The sequence below is a fragment of the Macaca nemestrina genome, chromosome 5 (assembly GCF_043159975.1).
Source record: "Macaca nemestrina isolate mMacNem1 chromosome 5, mMacNem.hap1, whole genome shotgun sequence".
Lineage (NCBI taxonomy): Eukaryota > Metazoa > Chordata > Mammalia > Primates > Cercopithecidae > Macaca > Macaca nemestrina.
In genome coordinates this window covers 140,808,079-140,829,705 of record NC_092129.1, presented here as the reverse complement: position 1 = coordinate 140,829,705, position 21,627 = coordinate 140,808,079, and the positions used below count along the sequence as shown (strand labels likewise).

Below are 21,627 nucleotides of genomic sequence, written 5' to 3'. Positions count from 1 at the left end.
ATCGACATTAAAATTTACTTATTAAAAGTTTTATAATTGGAGAATATTTTTTTTTAAAAAAAAAAAGAAAAAAGACAATATGTTCCCGGCTGGGTGCGGTGGCTCATGTCTGTAATCCCAGAACTTTCGGAGGCCAAGACGGGCGGATCATGAGGTCAGGAGATCAAGACAATCCAGGCTAACATCTTGAAACCCCATCTCTACTAAAAATACAAAAAAAAAAAAAAAAAAAAAAGAGCAGGGCGTGGCAGCAGGCACCTGTGGTCCCAGCTACTCGGGAGGCTGAGGCAAGAGAATGGTGTGAATCCGGGAGGCGGAGCTTGCAGTGAGCTGAGATCATGCCACTGCACTCCAGCCTGGGCGGCAGAGTGAGGTCCATCTCAAAAAAAAAAAAAAAAGAAAAGAAAATACGTTCCCATAATATGGGCTCCCATCACTCATGTACAGTTCCCTTGGAGTAGGTGGTTCGCTGCCGAGTGGCTGGCTGTCAAGATCCTAGAATGGTTGTCAAGAAAGGGAAATTGCTCTGCATTAGACAGGGAAGAATTTGGTTTTATATCGCTGAAAGGAATGGGGAGAAGAATGAGGAGGAGAGGGAAAGAATAAGAAGAAAAGAGTTAGTATAATGGAGCAGAGCTGGGATTAGGTGGGGGTGAAGCTCTTGGGTCAAGGGAGGTCTGAAAACATTTTAAGAACAGGAATGTTTTACTAGGGAAGTTGTTTACATTAATGCAAAGTAAGGCTCACTCCACCTCTATTTTGCCCCTTTCTTTAGGTAGGTACACATAATCTGCAAATGCCCTGTGTGAATAGTGCCTTTCTGAAAATCAAAGAGGGAGCCAAGTTTCACATGTGGGTGCACTATGGTGCAAATCAGTGGCATGAGGCCAGAAAGTAGGTCCCAGGAAGCATAAGAGGTTACAAGATCATGAAACCCAGCAAATAAATATTTTTAGGGAAAGCTTACAACTTCTAGTTCTAGGTTGGGGGTTCTGAGGCAACCATATCCATGAAAAGCTAAGCTGACACTTTATGGATAGGGGTTTCACATCCATAAAATGTCCCTCAAATGACCCTACTTTCAATATAAGAACACCAAAAAATTTAAAGTTAACTTAATTACATTTAAAACCAAGTTATTCCAATTAATTTGGGATGTTCCCTCAAAGCTGACTATAATAATCAGTTCCATACCAAGTAGCACCTAGGATATGTACGTAACCATATGGAGTTTAGGCTTAAAGCCCTAGGCAAGTTATATTAATAAATATGAAGATTAGCAACTTCAATAATTACGATGGTAATCTTGAACACTGGGAAATTATAATAAATCAGCTCAATGCTGAAAACTATTAATAAGATTCCACAGTTCAAATATTTTCTATCCAGGTCCCACTTGTATCATTTACACTACTGCAATATACTTTTAAATGGGTGGGAACTGAAATTACAGACATAAAACAAATCACTACAGTAGGAACTAACTAAAAATGTGGATGACATTCCTTTAAACGGTCATTAAAAAGGAAGTTCCCAAAGTTAGGAGGCCATATTCCAAGCTTACCTGTTACTGAAACATGCTGAACTCTCAGGGGCTGTCTGGCTCATGCAAGAAAAGAGCACATGATGTGGAGTAACAGAGACCAGTCATCATCATGGTGTCCATTTATTACAAGACCTTCCTTAACTTCTCCGAGCCTGTTTTCTAATCTACTTCACAGCACTGGTGTAAGGAATAAATGAGAACGCAAGTAAAACACCAGTGTACTGCCTGGCACATAGCTGATGATCAACAAAGGTTTAATTCTCTTCCTTTATCTACCTTTGGTTTAAAGCAATTTTCCGGGCTTGAAAAGGAGAAAATCCATTCTTGAAACCTTACCCAATTTACTCTTATTCTGCCAAATAATAACAATGATGATGATGGTGATGATTATTATTATAGCCAGCAACACTGATAACAGTGTTTAATGTGTGCCAGAAACACAGTTAAGTGCTGTTACTTATATTAACAAATTCAATCCTCACAACAACTGTGAGGTAGATATTTTTATTCCAATTTTACAGATGAGGAAACTGTGGCATACATAAGTTCCACAGCTAATAAGTGGCAAGGCAAGGATTCAAACCCAGGTTTCTGCTCTTTAGAAATATACCAGGCTGGGAGCAGTGGCTTACATCTGCAATCCCAGCACTTTGGAAGGCCAAGACAGGAGGATTACTTGAGCCCAGGAGCTTGAGACCAGCCTAGGCAACACAGGGAGACCCTACCTCTACAAAAAACAATTTGCTGTGTGTTTTGGCACAAGTCTGTAGTCCCAGCTACTTGGGAGGCTAAGACAGGAAGATCATTTGAGACCAGGAGGTCAAGGCTGTAGTGAGTTGTGTGTGATTGTACCACTGCACTCCAGCCTGAGTGACAGAGTGACACCTTGTTGAAAGAAAGAAAGAAAGAAAGAAAGAAAGAAAGAAAGAAAGAAAGAAAGAAAGAAAGAAAGAAAGAAAGAAAGAAAGAAAGAAAGAAAGAAAGAAAGAAAGAAAGGAGGGAGGGAGGGAGGGAGGGAGGGAGGGAGGGAGGGAGGGAGGGAGGGAGGGAGGGAAGGGAGGGAGGGAAGGGAGGGAGGGAGGAAGGGAAGGAGGGGGGCAGGGAGAGAGGGAGGGAGGGAGGGGGGCAGGGAGAGAGGGAGGGAGGGAGGGAGGAAGGAAGGAAAGAAGGCAGGCAGGCAGGCAGGCAGGCAGGCGGGAGGCAGGCACCAAAAACTAACTTCTGGGTGACATGATAGCAGCAATGCCCTTTCTTTGATAGCTCTCTAATATTAATGTAGTAAGGTATGGAATGTTCAGATGACTTACCAAGTAGAATAGACCTGTTATCTTAAAAATACACATAAATATACTATCTATATATATTTTAAGATTTAGTTATATATTTTAAAATATTTTATGATATAGTTATATATTTTAAAATATATTTTATATCTAAAAATATTTTAATGTACATTTTATATGTTTTAAAGTTTAAAAAGTGGACCAAGAGAATATTAATACATTTAAGTCAGTAAATAAACTTAACCAAGATTACACCTTTTTCAGCAAGCTCAATAACGTGGCACATTCCAAACTACAAACATTTATTAACCTATGCTGTACCTCATCTGTAAGCGCCTTGCCCTGTAAGCTCCTGGAGGACAGAAATAGCATCTTGTCTTACTTATTGTGATAGTAATACCTTTGATGTCTGAAAAAGTGCCTTGTCCTTAGTAGGTGCTTCAGTACATACTGACCAAAGAATGGAGAGGCTGGATATGAAACACAGACAAAATTTTCTAGTCTGCCTATTATTTCCCTTTACATTCTAAGGCACTAGCACACTATACTTATTTTCCACTATCCACACACTCCATAATTTTACTAATAGCAAGGCCTTGATGGATTTAAGTGTTTTCCTTGACCCAGTCACATTTTTGGCCTATCCAAATCCATTTCTTTTTTTTTTTTTTTTGAGACGGAGTCTCACTCTTTCGCCCAGGCTGGAGTGTAATGGCACCATCTTGGCTCACTGCAACCTCCGCCTCCCAGGTTCAAGTGATTCTCCTGTCTCAGCCTCCTGAGTAGCTGGGATTACAGGCACGCGCCACCACACCCGGCTAATTTTTGTATTTTTAGTAGAGATGGGGTTTCACCATATTGGTCAGGCTGGTCTCAAACTTCTGACCTCGTGATCTACCCCCTCTCAGCCTCCCAAAGTGCTGGGATTACAGGTGTGAGCCACCACGCTCAGCCCCAAATCTATTACAATCTATAAGCTCACATAGCAAAATGTCTTACAACAAAAAGTCTCTAATATACAATTAGAAGATTCATGAATGAAAGCAAAACATACTGTTATGTCACTTATGTTTTTCAAAGTGCTTCCACGCATATCCCCTCGGTGCCTCAAGACAGCCGTGGGAGCAGGCAAAGCAGTCTATAATAATCTAGGAAGTTGCATCTAATCCTGTTTTGGAGTGGAAATATATCCTCATTGTCACTGCCAATGAATCAATGGCTCAAAACCTGAATTAGATACTTTCTCTGCATTGTGGTACAAAGTCTATAAGAATAACTTTTTTTTTTTTTTTTTTTTTTTTGAGACGGAGTCTCGCTCTGTCGCCCAGGCTGGAGTGCAGTGGCGCGATCTCGGCTCACTGCAAGCTCCGCCTCCCGGGTTCACGCCATTCTCCTGCCTCAGCCTCCCGAGTAGCTGGGACTACAGGCGCCCACAACCGCGCCCGGCTAATTTTTTGTATTTTTAGTAGAGACAGGGTTTCACCGTGGTCTCGATCTCCTGACCTTGTGATCCGCCCGCCTCGGCCTCCCAAAGTGCTGGGATTACAGGCGTGAGCCACCGCGCCCGGCCAAGAATAACATATTTTTAAGTCAATGTCATAAATGACTTTTTAAATCATAAATGATCAACCATCTAATTGAACTTTTTTTTTTTTTTTAAATTAAGACAGAGCTTTGCTCTGTCGCCCAGGCTGGAGTGCAGTGGCACGATCTCGGCTCACTGCAGCCTCCGCCTCCTGGGTTCAAGTGATTCTTCTGCCTCAGCCTCCCAAGTAGCTGGGACTACAGGTGCGTCACCACACCTGATTAATTTTTGTATTTTTAGTAAAGAGGGGGTTCACCATGTTGGCCAGGATGGTCTTGAACTCCTGACCTCGTGATCCGCCAGCCTTGGCCTCTGAAAGTTTTGAGATTACAGGCGTGAGCCACTGCAACCAGCCGTAATTGAAGTTAAAACAGCCCAAATGCCTTGGAAGACACAAGGCAGAGGAAATTCACACAACTAAATAAAGAAAAAATTTACATGCATTTACAGTTAAATAAAGAAAACTTTAAAATTTTAAGGAGACCACAATCAGCAATTACAATTAAATCTCTCTTGGCTGCTAAATTAGGAAGCCCAGTATAGGACAGCAGGAAGAGAACTAAACTAGGTATCAGGAAGCCTGGGTTTCAGTCCACACTCTGCCACTGATTAATTATGTTATCTCCAGTCCCACTCAAATTTAAAATTCTAAAATTTTGTACATATTGCCCAGAGTAAATAAGAAACATGTAACATTTTACATTTCAGTGCACCACACAGAAAGCATGAAAAAAAGGTTCAAGATCTGCTGACTTTACTAAGATTCAAAAGTATTAGTTTGCCATGGGTTTTGTCCATTTATGGCTCTCAATAATGGTTTAAGTTCAAACTCAAGGCCTCTGCACAGAAACTGTAAAACAGAGATTTTTGAATTACTGTGAAATACAAAGGGTAGAAGGATTGCATTTACACATTTTGACTATGATTCAGAATAATCTAGGTGGTAATAGTGCTGTTCATTTGCCACATGAATTGACTTCTTAGAAGCTATTTATTAAAATGCTTCTTCACCATTAAACAGAAATGCAGTCCACAAAGCTGTATTTACAGTATACATGGAATGGTAATCTAGACTGTGAGATTCCTGGGAGGAAGGATTATTTATCATCCATTATTGTGTCCTGTTGACATAGCATAGTACATAGTACAAAGGACATACTAACATATACTGCTGGCCAAATGAATCACTGATAGGGGATCCCGGGTTTTTTTTTTTTGAGACAATCTCACTCTGTTGCCCAGGCTGGAGGGTAGTGGCATGATCTTAGCTCACTGCAACCTCTGCCTCCCAGGTAAGCAATTTGCATGCTTCAGCCTCCCAAGTAGCTGGGATTACAGGTTCGCACCACCACATCCAGGTAATTTTTGTATTTTTAGTAGAGACAGGGTTTCACCATGTTGTCCAGGTTGGTCTTGAACTCCTGGCCTCAAGTGATCTGCCCAGGCCTATAAAAGTGCTGGGATTATAGGTGTGAGCCACCACCGTGCTGGGCTGAGGATCCCATTTTTTACATTTATCTTAAATTTTACTTCCTAGGCAATATGCTGCCTAACATTTATAAAATACTTTTTTTTACAGACAGGGTCTCACTATGTTGCCCAGGCTGGTCTTGAACTCCAGACTCCAGGGCGCAAGCGACCCTACCACCTCAGCCTCCCAAGTAGCTGGGACTACAGGCATGTGCCAGCCACCCCACCCAGCTCTTAAGTACCTATTTTCATTAAAAACTTCATGTGATATTTACCACTGCAAATGGTAATTTTATCATCTCTCCACACATATATTTTTGTATTAGAGAAAAAATTATCATATTGTTTTAGCTTGCTTTCTTTTTTTTTTTTTTTGAGACAGAGTCTTGCTCTTGTTGCCCAAGCTGGAATGCAATGGCATGATCTCAGCTCACTGCAACCTCTGCCTCCTGGGTTTAAGCGATTCTCCAGCCTTAGCCTCCCAAGTAGCTGGATTACAGGCACCTGCCACCACACCCGGCTAATTTTTGTATTTTTAGTAGAGACACGGTTTTGCCACGTTGGCCAGGCTGGTCTCAAACTCCTGACCTCGTGATCCACCCACCTCGGCCTCCCAAAGTGCTGGGATTACAGGCGTGAGCCATCGCACCTGGCCGTTTCAGCTGTCTTAAATAAAAACAATTTGGGATCATTACAACGATGCATAAAAGATCCAGAGTCTGACTGAAAGATGGCCAGGCCCCACATCATAAATTTCCTTCTCTAAATGGCTGTATGATGACTAGGATCAAAATGGCTTTAGGAATCCACTTGCCCTGTTGATTGTCTTCCATATGTAATAAGATACTAGATGGATCTGTTAATGTGTAAGGGATATATGAGCACGAAAGATTGAAAAAGCCTTAGATTTAGAATGAGATGGCTTCAGTTTAAGGTCCAGGTTATCTACTTATTACCAGTGTGACCTTGGGCAATTCACTAACGTCTTGAGAATCCCTACTTTCTCATTTGTAAAGCATATAACATCAGCTCTACTTTCTTCCAAAAGAGTTGCAAAGATCAAATAAGAAAATGTGTGTAAGTGCATTATAAACTGGCAAGAGCTGTACATATGTTAGGTATTCTTTCTTTGCTACCAAAGAAAGCAAACACTTTAGATCATTATTCTAGCAAAAAGAAACACTGACATTCAAACATCCCAGATGTTCTGGGGCAGGCTGGGATAAAAGAGCTTCATCATTCAGGTAGAATTCAAGAATCCTAAAATGTGTTGGGTATCTGGGTCTTTACAATTTTAACTGACAGCTTAATAAGAACTAAAAGACATACAATCTTAGCCAGATTGGGAGTTCTTCTCACCAAAAAATAACATGACCTGAGAGCAAAGGAATGTGCTTGCATTCTCCTCAGTCATCCAAGATAAATGCAAATAAAAACAATACCAAATCCCATTTAGTTTGTAGAGCAGCAGCATCAGCCACAAAGATCACCTTTTATATAGTTTCTACTTTATCACTCTGCTTAAAGCTAATCCTGCTTCTTATATGTCCCACATATAATAAATATTAATTGGTAGAGTTTAGTCTGTCAGCATACATTAAAATCATTAATTCTGTCATTATCAAGCACTTCTTATAAATACTATACAGTAATTTTGTTAGCAAAGCAACAATTTTAATAAGAGATTTATGAATATTATACTTCCTCCTAGATACCATATTGTGTGAGGTGTTTTCATGTATACTTGCTCAGTTAATTCTCACAATGAGGTGGGTATCAGCAGCATTTTACAGCATGAAGCACAGAGGGCCCAATTTCGTTAGGAAATGACCCAGGATCACACAGCAAGGAAGAAGCAACACGTAGGTCCAAGATAATTGTTTTGAATTGCTGCAATTCTAGTATCCCTACATCAGTGGCAAGGAACATACAATTTATTTAAGTAGGTTTTTTGCCTGTGGTAAAACTTAGTTGGAAGTTAGCCTTGTTTGAGAAGTTACTCAACTGTGAATCTGCACTTATCCTACAAAAATGGTTTCTAACTTTAAACATAGGTCAGACAGGTATGGTGGCTCATGCCTATAATCCCAGCACTTTCAGAGGCAAGCATGGGAGGACTGCTTGAGGCCAGCAGTTTGAGACCAGCCTGGCCAACAGAGTGAGACCCTGCCTCTATGTTTTGTTTTTGAAACAGGGTCTTGCTCTGTCGCCCAGGTTGGAGTGCAGTAGCGCAATTATGGCTCACTGCAGCCTCAAACTCCAGGGTGCAAGCTATCCTTTCACCTCAGCCTCCCAAGTAGCTGGGACCACAGGCGCATGCCACCACACCTGGCTAATTTTTTTTTTAGTTTTATGTAGAGATGGAGGGTCTCCCTATGTTAAGGAGAAGCCCAAAGCAAACTGAATTGTGCTAAGACAAACCAGAAAAACTCAAAATGCCTCTGAAAGTGGGGATAGCAGACAAGGCTAAAAAAAGAATGGGGTAAAAGTTCTATCCCTAGATTGCCACCCTGTCTCCAAGCAGCTGCTGGGCAGAGGATGGGAGGTTTGTTCTCTGGAAAGATTACTAGAGAGACTCTGGACTAGGCACAACTGGGGCAGGCCCACCAGTCTAAAAAAGATGGTGATTAAGAGAAAGTTGATATCCTGAAAGGTGAGACATCCCTAGCCATTTTCCCCACTCAGCTTCCCAAATGTTGCAGCCAGGTTTGTAAGCCCTAAGCAGATAATAGGAACATTCTTTCTGGGGATGAACCTGGTCAAGAGAAAAGCACAAATACTGACTGTTAGAGGTGTCCTCTCAAAGAATATGGGTCCTTGACTAATCAGCTTACAATGAAAACCACCAGTTAACTTTTAGAAGCTGCCACTCCAAAAAGCTGGCAAATTCAGCTTTCAGTTTTTTCGTGGCTCACTCCTGAATATGAGTAAAACAGCCAAAGCTATACTTTTAACAAAATTCCCTAAATGAAAGATCAAAATAAATGAAATGAACAAGTAAGGTATTTTAAGGAAACAGAGATTTTACAGAAAGCTGAGGAAATAACACGTTCAGAGAACAGCTAGCCCATCTATGAAACAAAAATAATGCTACTAAAAAAAGCTACTAAAAAGCAACATTCACAGAAAAAAAAACTCTTGAATATTAAAAATATGACAGCATAAATATAAAACTAATTAGAAAGGTCTTAAGATGAAGTTCAAGACACCCCCCAGAAAGCAGAATAAAGAGACAAAAACACGGGAAATAGGAAAAGAAAATTAAAGGAATCATCAGTCTAGAAATTCCAAACACAAGTATTAAGAGTTTGAGAGGAAGAACAGAGAAAACGGGGGGCAAGGAGGAAAAGGAAGGGATTGGTTAGAATTTAAGAATTCAGGCTGAGTGCGGTGGCTCATGCCTGTAATCCCAGCACTTTGGGAGGCCGAGGCGGGCGGATCAAGAGGTCTGGAGATGGAGACCACCCTGGCTAACAAGGTGAAACCCCGTCTCTACTAAAAAAATACAAAAATTAGCCAGGCGTGGTTGTGGGCGCCTGTAGTCCCAGCTACTCGGGAGGCTGAGGCAGGAGAATGGTGTGAACCCGGGAGGCAGAGCTTGCAGTAAACCAAGATAGGGCCACTGCGCTCCAGCCTGGGAGACAGAGCGAGACTCCGTCTCAAAAAAAAAAAAGAATTCAAGAAAATTTCCCAGAACTGAAAAGTCTGTTACCAAATTGAAAAGGCCCTCCAAGTGTCCAGCATAAAAGACAAAACAAGGCCTAGAATAAGGCTAATTGTATCAAAATTTCAGAACATTTCCAGGGAGGAAAAAAATAGTCAAGAATCAGAACATCATCACACTTCTCATCAACAGCAACAGAAGCTAGAAGCCAATAGAGTGATGCCTGATAAACTCAGAGAAAATAGAAAATATTCTCTTATCTAGAATTCTATACCCAGGTAAACTATAAATCAAGTATAAAAGAAAATAAAGACATTTTCATATATGCAGAATCCCAAACAAATGTACATCTCATGTATCTTTTTCTCAGGAACTTCTGGGGGACATGCTCCACACAAATTAAAATATAAACAACAAAGGAGAAAGATATCAAGTCCAGGAAAACAGGGGGTTCTCCATAAGAAGGCAAAGGAAATACCCAGGATATGAGGGAAGTAGATCCCAGGATAGAAGCTGGGCAGGTTTAGAAAAGAACCTACACAGATTTTTATTTATTTTATTTATTTTTTATTATTTTATTTTGAGATGGAGTCTCGTTCTGTTGCCCAGGCTGGAGTGCAGTGGTGTGGTCTCAGCTCACTGCAACCTGTCTTCCGGGTTCCAGCAATTCTCCTGCCTCAGCCTCCCAAGCAGCTGGGATTACAGGCGCCTGCCACCACGCCGTATTTTTAGTGGAGATGGGATTTCACCATGTTGGCCAGGCTGATCTCAAACTCCTAACCTCGTGATCCACCCACCTCGGCCTCCCAAAGTGCTAAGATTACAGGCGTGAGCCACCCTGCGCGGCCCCTACACAGATTTTTGTAAGCATAAGCCTACTGTTTAGAAATATGGCATTAAATACCAAAAAAAAAAAAAAAAAAGTCTGAATTTCAAGGCAAAACAAAAGTATTTGGAAAACTCAAATGGTATGTGTGGCTGTCTTTGAAAAAAATTAAGGGCAGGAAATAATGTTTTTGCTGATAGATATTCAAAAGTCATAGTTATAAAACCAGCAAAGAGAAAAAGAAAAGAAGAATGTTTAACATATTATGATGTCACTGGAGAAGGTTCATGGTTTATACCTACGTCAATCACTTAATGAATTAAAATTCCTTTTTCATTCAAACAGATGCTAAACCAAAGTCAAAAGAACAACTTGACTGAATCACATTTCGGTGCGGAATGAAAACACTTAAAAAGTTGTAATGCTTCCTCAGGAAAGGAAAGCACAAATACTACAAGTCTGTTAGAACAAGGCAAGGAGCATGTGGAATCAGAGTCACTTGTTCTTTCCCAAAGACTTAAACTACAGAATAATGATGAGACTCAAATCTGAAACATCTGCTGCCCCACTGTCTCTAAAACCTAAAAAATGACTTCCCAATTAGGATATATGCTTTTCTCTATCTCCAAATATTTAAAAAAGTAAAACACCTATATTTTCTATTGACCTTTTATAGCAAAATGAGGTATTTTTAAACATAATATCACCTACTACTAATCAATGAGTGTTAAAACCATACTTCTTGTTTTGCTTGATGGCATCAAGGAACAAAAACACACTTATTGATCACATGTTGGGTTCTGCATGGACAGGCAGGTAGAAAAGGCATCTAGGGAATCTGTAAGTGAGGAAATAGCTGGACCTGATATTTTTTGATAAGTGATTAATTTTGACCAGGGATTTTTAAAAATTAAACTAAAACACATTCTGGCAAAAACATTTGCTCTCATTTTTTACCATAAAGGAAGACAATGAGAATAGATTAGCAAGGTGGTTTAACTGTAGCATATTCCATAGCTTTCAAGTTGAACGTTAAAAAATTTTTTTTTTTGTTTCATAGTCTGGAATCAGGAAGAAAATTATACTTTATGCAGTTTATGCTTCTGCATAAAGTATGGTTTTCTTTCCTTTTTAAACTTTGAGAAAATATACTATTCTCTTACAAAACATAATACATACCCAATAGTTCCTCCAGTTAAATAATAATAAAATATTATGTTCATTCTTTCATGCTCATGGATGTACTGACTTAACTTTGTAAAAAGATGCCAAATCTTGGTAAATTAATCTAAATCAAATTATAATCTCAATAATCAAAATTGTAACAGGACATTTTGCGGAGGGAGGAAACTAGAAAAACTAAATCTAAACTATTTATGAAAAAAAAAAAAGATCTACAGATAGTTATATCAATTTTGAAAAAAAAAGCAAAGAGAGGGAATCCATCCTGCCATGTCTTAATAAATACTAGAAAGGCACAGTAATAAATATGATATGGTACAGGATCTCATCTAGGGTGTGTCTGGAAATGCATGGGACATCATGGATGTCACAATGACAGGGCAACACTACTGACACTGAGTGGACAGGCCCTGCAGTGCTAAACATACCTACTCTACTAACTGTGCCCCCTTTAAGAAACTTCGAGATAAATACACCAATGAGATAGAATAGAAAGGTGAGAAACTTGATTTACAATAAGGATGTTACTACAAATCAACTGGAAAGTTCAGCTAGTTTAGTAGATGGTATTGGGAAATAAAAAAAAAATAAGGCTGGATCCAACTTATACCACATCTAAAGATTGCTCCATATACATTAAAAACTTAAGGGGAAATGTAAAGCCATAAAGCTAAAAGAAATTTAGGGAGACAATCTGGATGATCTAAGTCTAAGAAGCAGTAATAAGGCAAATACAGTAGGCTAAAAAATGATGGATGTGTCTATATCAAAATCAAGAATTTCCATTCAATAAAGAACACCAAGCAGCCACGCGCGGTGGCTCACGTCTGTAATCCCAGCACTTTGGGAGTCCGAGGCGGGCAGATCACAAGGTCAGGAGATCAAGGCCATCCTGGCTAACACGGTGAAACCCCGTCTCTACTAAAAATACAAAAAATTAACTGGGTGTGGTGGCACACGCCTGTAGTCCCAGCTACTCAGGAGGCTGAGGCAGGAGACTTGCTTGAACCCAGGAAGCAGAGGTTGCAGTGAGCCAAGATCATACCACTATACTCCAACCTGGGCAAAAGAGCAAGACTCCGTCTCAAAAAAAACAAAAAACAAAAAACAAAAAACACCTAGGCAAAGTTAATAGATGACACCCCAGAAGATGATATTTATATGGTCCAAAACCAACCAGGGATTTAAGAAATATTATATATATTAAGGAGTTCTATAAATCAACAAGAAAAATACAGGAAACAAAGGATATGAAGAGGCAAAGGAAAATGGCTAACTAGAATTGAAGAAATTATTAAACTCGCTAGTAACTAGAAATAAAAATTAAACAGCCTAGCCAACATGGCAAAACCCTGTCTCTACTAAAACTACAAAAAAATTAGCTGAGTGTGGGGGCATACGCCTGTAATCCCAGCTACTCGGGAGGCTGAGGCAGGAGAACTGCTTGAACCCAGGAGATGGAGGTTGCAGTGAACTGAGATTGCACCACTGCACTCCAGCCTGGGAGAGTGAGACCGTCTCAAAAAAAAAAAAAAAAAAAAAGGGCCAGGCACAGTGGCTCACGCTTGTAATCCCAGTACTTTGGGAGACCAAGGCAGGTGGATCACCTGAGGTTAGGCAGGAGTTCGAAACCAGCCTGGCCATCACGGTGAAACTCCATCTCTACTAAAATTAACCAGGTATGGTGGCACACGCCTGTAATCCCAGCTACACGGGAGGCTGAGGCAGGAGAATAGCTTTAACCCAGGAGGCAGAGGTTGCAGTGAGCCGAGATCGTGCCACTGCACTCCAGCCTGGGTGACAGAGTGAGACTCCATCTCAAAATAAATAAATAAATAAACAAAATTAAAATTAAAATGAGATATTACTAAAAGGCCACAATTAGAAATGTGGACAATACCAAGTGTTGGGGGGGCGGTTATAGAAACACAATGCTTGTTGTTATAAGCTTATATAACCATTCAACAGCCTCATAGTACTTATGCCGCAATGCTACTCCTGGGTCTGTGTCCCTGAGAATTCTCAAACATGTCCATAATGGACATGTGCAAGACTGTTACTGGTAGCATTGTTTACGGTAGCCTAGGTGCCCATCACTATGGGAATGGATGCACACCACAGAATACTATGTTGCAGCTACAAGCAATTAGCTAAATCTACATCCACATGAACAGGTTTTTTTTGTTTTGTTTTGGTCTTTTTGAGACAGAGTCTCACCCTCAGCCTGGAGTGCAGTGGTGCAATCTTGGTTCACTGCAACCTCCGCCTGCTGGGTTCAGGCAATTCTCCTGCCTCAGCCTCCCGAGTAGCTGGGACCACAGGCATGTACCACCACACCCAGCTAATTTTTTGTATTTTTAGTAGAGACGTGGTTTCACCATGCTGGCCAGGCTGGTTTCGAACTCCTGACCTCGTGATCTGCCCGCCTCAGCCTCCCAAAGTGCTGGGATTACAGGCATGAGCCACCATGCCCGGCCCATACATAGCTCTTAAAATATAGTGCTCACTGAAAAAAGTAAAAACCAGAGTAAGATCTACAGCATTTCTACAAGGAGAATTCTATAGCCAAATTCTACAACGGTGTAGTATAATGAGCAATTTTGTAATTAAAAATATATATACCAAAAGAATCAGTAAGTATTTTACAAAGATGCATACACAATCGAGGACATACCAAACACATTAGAGAGTGTGACTGTGAGGTGGGGAGGAAAATAGACATGGGAATGAGGGCTGAACAGAGAGCCTTTGAACACCAATGCTATACTGTACCCAAATTATAGGAGTATGAAGTCCAAATTCAGAATAATATTTTTCATTCATGCATACATTAATTTATTCCATAAAAACTTATTGAACACCTCTTAAGTGCCAAGAACTCTGCTTAAACAGAAACTTCTTACTTCTGCTGAAGGCATTTTTTTAAGTCAGATATGTTTTAATTGGAAGTGGAAGGGAAAAATAATTTACAGTAGTATATAATATATACTTAAAAATGAGAAACTCACCGTCCTTAAAATGTTTTACAAAACTTTTTTCATCAAATAGAAATGTACCTTGAAGTTGTTTAAATGACAAAGTTAAATGAAAAATCAAAATACAAAAAGAACTCTATAAGTCCAATGTAAATTAGACAGCCACATCTCAATCCACAGATAAAATGCCTTTCCTCATGGCTTTCAGTGGTGAAACAACTACTTTTTGGAGGATAAGTTTTTTCTACTTTATTTGTCCTATGTAACGCCCTCACTCCGCACCCGACAATATTTCAACTGCTCAAGAACACTTCTCACCAGATTTCTGTTTTCTAAAAGATTTCACAAGCAGACTGCTGGCTGCCAACGTAGGTATTGTAGTTAATATGCTCATTACGCCATGCTGCTAACAAAAACTGATTAACGTATTCAGTGTAGAGTGACATGTCTATTCCATATTCCCTGGGCACTGAGAATAACATTAAAAAAAAAAAATTACCTGTTCACCCCTTTTTAGATGTCTCCTAATGAAAGGCCACAAGTTCCAAATGTTAGCTAGTATACATGATAATACTGGTAAAGGAAAATAATAGCAACCTGTAGTAGGACAACATCTGCCTATAAGGCTCTAAAATTGCAATACTTCAATATTTCAGATTTAGATTACTGAGTGTCAGCACACAATCATATCTTACTGTAACCTTGAACTCCTGGGCTCAAGCAATCACTCCCACTCAGGTGGATCACTTGAGGTCAGGAGTTCGAGACCAACCTGACCAACAAGGCGAAATCTTGTCTCTACTAAAAATACAAAAATTAGCCAGGCGTGGTGGCACGCACCTGTAGTCCCAGCTACTGAGGAGGCTGAGGCAGAATGGCTTGAAGCCGGCAGGTGGAAGCTGCAGTGAGCCAAGATCGCACTACTGCACTCCAGCCTGGGGGACAGAGTGAGACTTCGCCTCAGGAAAAAAAAAAAAAAAAAAAAGAGAGAGATTTTCCCACCTGGGCCTCCCAATGTGCTGGGATAACAAGGTAAACTACACACTGGGCCCAATTTGGGATTTTCAGTATGAAGTAGACAATGAGGCCACTCACAGATGAGACTGATGTCTTCATTAAAGCACACTTACCTTTCACTTGAAATACACTGTTATAAGCTCTTCAAGCTATGTCACACATTCCCTTTTTTTTTTTTTTTTTTTTAAGACGGAGTCTCGCTCTGGAGTGCAGTGGCTCAATCCCGGCTCACTGCAAGCTCCGCCTCCCGGGTTCACGCCATTCTCCTGCCTCAGCCTCCCGAGTAGCTGGGACTACAGGCACCCGCCACCACAACTGGCTAATTTTTTGTACTTTTAGTAGAGACGGGGTTTCACCATGTTGGCCAGGATGGTCTCGATCTCCTGACCTCGTGATCCGCCCATCTCGGCCTCCCAAAGTGCTGGGATTACAGGCGTGAGCCACCACGCCCGGCCGTTATGTCACACATTTCTAAAATATTTATTTTAAGAGTATATTCAATTCCACAGTGATATGTTTGCTCTCATCTTTACTTATAAGACCCCTCCTCTAATCAGTTGACCATATTTTACTTTTTTATATGAATGTTTTTAACCTGACCTTTGACCTCTTTTAGATACAAGCATGCAATCAGTGTATAGCCATAAGCATCCAATTGATACAGCTGATTGTATCAGAACATAAAAAAGGAGAGTGAAAGATGTAAATGTTAGCAGTGACCATCTATAAGGATATTCTTGGCATTCTGATTTATAAAAACATAACATTAATACAGTCCTACATACTCTATGAATGCCTACATAAATGAGATGACCTCTGTTCATAAATGCTGATTCGCTGTCAAGGGCTAGATGTCTATGATCATAAAGCTATTAGCAATGACGGCTGAACTGAGCAGTTCATACATTTTCTTACCTGATTTTCTTTGTGGTTACCTCCAATTTTTGTCAAGTAGAATCTAATTAGCTTTAACAGGGACTTTGACCTTATTGTCCTGATAAGTTAGTATCCATAACTGCAAAAATAAGTACCATAAATTACCTGGCATTCTAGAAAGGTCTGGGCTCAAAACTGATAAATCAAGGCCGGCCATGGTGGCTCACGCCTGTAATCCCAGCACTTTGGGAGGCTGAGGCAGGCAGATCACCTGAGGTCAGCAGTTTGAGACCAACCTGGCCAACATGGCAAACTCCATCTCTACTAAAAACACAAAAAATCAGCCAGGCGTGGAGGTGCATGCCTGTAGTTCTGGCTACCCTGGGGGCTGAGACAGGAGAATCACTTGAACCCGGGAGATGAAGGTTGCAGTGAGCCGAGATCGCATCACTGCACTCCAGCCTGGGCCACAGAGTGAGACTCCGTCTCAAAAAAAGCTGATAAATCAGTAAACCCCTATCTACTCTTCCTTTCATTTTCAACTACAATTTATATCTACAAAACAAATTGATCCTTAAAGACTTTATTTCAAAGTCAAAGCTCTTGCTATTTTAATGCACCCACATGGTCCATCCAAGTGAGCACATGACATATCCTACACATCTTTCCCATGTTAGAGACTGAAAGACAGAGCAGGAGGCACGAAAGAGCAGGACACCAATGCGACAAAATGCTAAAGCCAAGCTATAAATTATCTTTTTGCCATTCTCTGCTGCATTTTGAAAAAGCTAACACAACAGCAGAGCCTATCCTTCCTTTGGAAAGATACAAGCATCATACAAAAGTATCCTTCTAACTCACTAGCAACAGTGCTGCCCTCCCATCTTTCACACAACTTGCCCAGCAAGAGAAGCACTGCTGGGTTCTAAAGACAATGACTGAAAGCTCTGTATTCTGATGATGGGAGGGAGCAGTGAAGACCAGCTTCCTGGGCTCTAAACTATGCCAGACTGCCGTGCTAATCCTCCCTAAATCCCACGACACAACGTTTCGGTGGGGGTGGGAACAGGATAGAAAACAATCCAAAACTGAATCAAGAACAGTAGCTCTGGGTTACGGAGGTCATAACATTCCTATTTGAATGAGGGTAGGGGATAATGGAGTGGGGCAAAGACATAGACAAAAGCCTTTAAAACATATCTTTAAAAATACAAAAGAAAAATGAATTTTATTCCTGATCCTTCTGATGTGCTAACCAACATCTGCCCCCAATCATTTGCCAGCCCTGGCTGCATAGAAGGCACAGAGCAGCAGACATTTTCACACAGTAAAGCTGGAAGAGATGCTACTAGAGTGTAAATCACTAATTAGCTCAATAAAAGACAAAGAGAGAAAATACCTGTCACAGAATGCTGTTTACAACTTGACATATAATAAAAAACCCTGAAAATTTCAGGAGAATGCCTTACTTTCCAGACTTCTATTAACATGTGAATGGAAAAGGGATAGTATTATAGTCTTTAAAAATAGCCCATATCTCTAAAACAATAACACATGACTAGAAAGAATGCTTTCCAAACAATCTGTAATTTTTCATCCTTATGAAAGGGGTGTGTTTTTAATTATTACAATCAGCTTTTTTTGTTTTGTTTTGTTTTGTTTGTTTTTTTTTTGAGATGGAGTGTCAGTCTGTCATCCAGGCTGGAATGGAGTGGCACAATCTTAGCTCACTGCAACCTCCGCCTCCCAGGTTCAAGCAAATCATGTTCCTCAACCACCCAAGTAGCTGGGATTACGGCATGCACCACCGTGCCCAGCTAATTTTTGTATTTTTAGTAGAGACAGGATTTCACCATGTTGGCCAGCCTGGTCTCGAACTTCTGGCCTCAAGTGATCCAACTGCCTCAGCCTCTCAAAGTGCTGGGATAACAGGTGTGAGCCACCGTACCTGGCCTATAATCAGCTTTAACAAGGAGTTATATTTCATAGCTTTGATAATTGCTTAAAGAGGGGGGGAAAGGAAAAGAAGCCCACAAGTGCCATTTTTTTGTTTGTTTGGTTTGTTTTGAGACAGAGTTTCACTCCTGTTGCCCAGGCTGGAGTACAATGGCACAATCTCGGCTTACTGCAACCTCTGCCTGCCTGGTTCAAGCAATTCTCTGGCCTCAGCCTCCCGAGTAGCTGGGATTACAGGCAACCGCCACCATGCCCGTCTAATTTTGTATTTTTAGTAGAGACGGGGTTTCTCCATGCTGGTCAGGCTGGTCTCGAACTCACAAACTCAGGTGATCCACCTGCCTGCCTCAGCCTCCCAAAGTGCTGGGATTACAGGTGTGAGCCACCGCGCCCAGCCACAAGTGCCGTATTTTGCATTTGTCAGAATACAGTTAATATTCCTTGCACTTAAACTGAGGATCCCCTTCAGGTCACAAGTTTATCGAATAGACAGGCCATCATTTTAATGAAGATTAAATGACGGGAAAGGAGTCAGTTAAATTTCCTTATGTGACAACAACAGAAAAGACTCCCAAAATTTAAGTTTATTTGGGGGGAAGGTAATAAAATATTAAGATACTTCCATTCATCCCCTCATCATATGGCAAACCTATTTGTATTAATCCCAAGCAATGTTCTTTTTTTTTTTTTTTTTTTTTTTTTTTTTTGAGACAGAGTCTCACTCTGTTGACCAGGCTGGAGTGCAGTGGCTTGATCTCAGCTCACTGCAACCTCTGTCTCCCAGGTTCAAGCAATTCTCCTGCCTCAGTCTCCTGAGTAGCTGGGATTACAGGCACGTGCCACCACGTCTGGCTAATTTTTGTATTTTTAGTAAAGGTGGGGTTTTACCATGTTGGCCAGGCTGTTCTCAAACTCCTGGCCCCAAGGGATCCACCTGCCTCAGCCTCCCAAAGTGCTAGGATTACAGGTGTGAGCCACCGCACCCAGCCAACCAATATTCTTAAAGCAATACATTTTTCACTTTGATCTTTTCCAGCTCCTTGAAGCTACATAAGAGTCTTTAAATTATGTATTTCACCTAAATATTTCTTGGTTGTGGTGTTGAAAGGCCCCATGGCTCCTGTTTCTCACACAATAATCACCCATACCTCCATAGCTAGCATGTCCTGAGGACACATCCGTGCATGAGCACACATGTCACATGCTAAGGAGGTTCCCAACAGACGGGTACACTATGATAGAGTTTCTTCTAATGGGAAAGACCTGAAAACCCATCATTCACAAGTAAAAGAATCTCAGAATGTACTGGAGACAAGACCATAAAAACACAAAGTCCATTCTAAACCCAATCTTGAGATTCCTTTGCTTCAAGTATTTGACTGAAATCAAATACAAACTAAACTTTCTGAAATACTCAAAACATTCTCCCCTTTTCTTCTTTAAAATTAAGGTCTTCATATGCATCTTCTTCAATCTGACTTGTTTAAAAATACTCAAGTGAGAGAAAATGATAAAGCAAATGGGGCAAAATGAAAAAAAATTGGTAAAACTGAGTAAGGGTATACAGAATTTCTCGTATCATTTTTGCAACTTTTCCATACATTTAAAAAATTGTAATAAAATCAACAGCCACCAAAAAATAGAGTATTAACAACAGAAGTTCTCTCATAGGGCTGTTTCAAGTTTCAAACAATTCACATATTCAGTTAATGCTGGACACCTAGTAAACACTCAGTAATTGTTAATTATTTTTTTAAATGAGTGGATCAGTTGGGCACGGTGGCTTACGCCTGTAATCCTAACACTTTGGGAGATCACTTGAGGTCACGAGTTCGAGGTCAAAAGTTTGAGAGCAGCCTGGCCAACAAGGTGAAACTCCGTCTCTACTAAAAAATATAAAAACTTGTCTGGGTGTGGTGGTGGGTACCTGTAATCCCATCTACTAGGGAGGCTGTGGCAGAAGAATCACTTGAACCTGGGAGGCGGAAGTTGTAGTGAGCCAAGATGGCGTCACTGCACTCCAGCCTAAGCTACAGAGCAGTACTCCATCTCAAAAAAAAAAAAAAAAAAGACTGGATCAATTTACTTAACCAGTTAAAAGTATAGGGGAGCCAGGCACAGTGGCTCACACCTGTAATACCAGCACTTCGGGAGGTTAAGGTGGGCGGATCGCTTGACCCCAGGAGTTCAAGACAAGCCTGGGCAACATGGTAAAACCTTGTCTCTACAAAAAATACAAAAATTAGCCAGGTGTGATAGCGCATATCTGTAGTCCCAGAGAGGTACAGGCTGCAGTGAGCTGACATGGCGCCACTGCATTCGCCTGGGCGAAAGAGCGAGATTCTGTCTCAAAAATAATAATAACAATAATAATGTATGGGGGAATTGGTATATCACTTAGGCACACATAAAGAGAAAATAGTAAAAAATTAGTGAGGGTATAAACAGGTATTGCTTATGGATATTTGCACTGAAATCTGAAGTCAGAAAAAAATTCATTTTTCTTCAAACAACAATAATCTTTCAACTGTAAACATGTCATAGTATACAACAAGTCCAGGGCAGTTTTCTGGATGCATAATCTGCAATGCAATAAGGCATTTTTTACTGGTGTGGGGTTGTTTTGTAAATACAATTTTGGAATGAAAAAATAGAAGCATGCAAGAACCTCAATGTAATCTTTACATTATACATAATCATTATGGCGTTTACCCCAGGTTCCCCATCTAGAAAGGAACTGATAAAAGGTTAGTAACAGGACTACAGGAATAATTTTTAAAGATTGGCAAACAAGACTTGTTAAGTGTTGAATCTGAAGAAGAGCATGGTGAGGGAGAACTTCACAACAGGCAAACCAGAGGTAAAACCAAAGCACAGACTCTGCTGGCAAAATGCAAAGGTTGTAATCCCATCCCACCACTTAGAACTCTAACTTTTGAACTAAAATAAAGCTTAAATGTATCACTGGGTTATTATTTAACAAAATATTATTTTGTATTATTTGTATTATTTGTAATATAAGATAATTAACTACCAAATAAATAGTTGCAGGAATGTCTGAGTATAACCTTGGACGAACCATTTAATCTCAAGGACACTCTATTTCATCACCTGTAAAATGAGAATAGTAATAGTACCTACCTCATAGGATTGCCATTGGGGAGTATACAAGTTACAATTTGCAGTGCTTACAGAAGAATCTGGCACAAAAGCATTATATGTGTGCTGGTTACTATTATTAAGTTTA

At 40.4% G+C, this 21,627-nt stretch overlaps 2 protein-coding genes across 11 annotated transcripts in view; both read right to left on the bottom strand.

Moving 5' to 3' along the window:
* Positions 1–21,627, bottom strand: part of LOC105489679 (mediator complex subunit 20) — a 70,843-nt gene that overhangs the window by 17,066 nt on the left and 32,150 nt on the right. For 4 of the 6 annotated variants that reach the window (XM_071097074.1, XM_071097075.1, XM_071097079.1 and 1 more), the window contains 2 exons: positions 16,464–16,563; positions 1,565–1,723 (listed from right to left, as the gene is read on the bottom strand). The exons of the other annotated variants lie outside the window; for them this stretch is intronic. The gene's annotated coding sequence lies outside the window, so the exon portion shown is untranslated. The remainder of the gene's footprint in view (positions 1–1,564; positions 1,724–16,463; positions 16,564–21,627) is intronic. 6 annotated transcript variants of the gene reach the window in all.
* The window catches only part of LOC105489613 (ubiquitin specific peptidase 49), a 98,191-nt gene that overhangs the window by 72,813 nt on the left and 3,751 nt on the right, over positions 1–21,627 (bottom strand). For 2 of the 5 annotated variants that reach the window (XM_071097063.1, XM_011754566.3), the window contains exon 1: positions 1,565–1,629. The exons of 2 other annotated variants lie outside the window; for them this stretch is intronic. The gene's annotated coding sequence lies outside the window, so the exon portion shown is untranslated. Of the gene's footprint in view, positions 1–1,564; positions 1,630–21,627 lie in introns of those variants that run through there. One more of the 5 variants, XM_011754557.3, reaches the window with a different exon arrangement.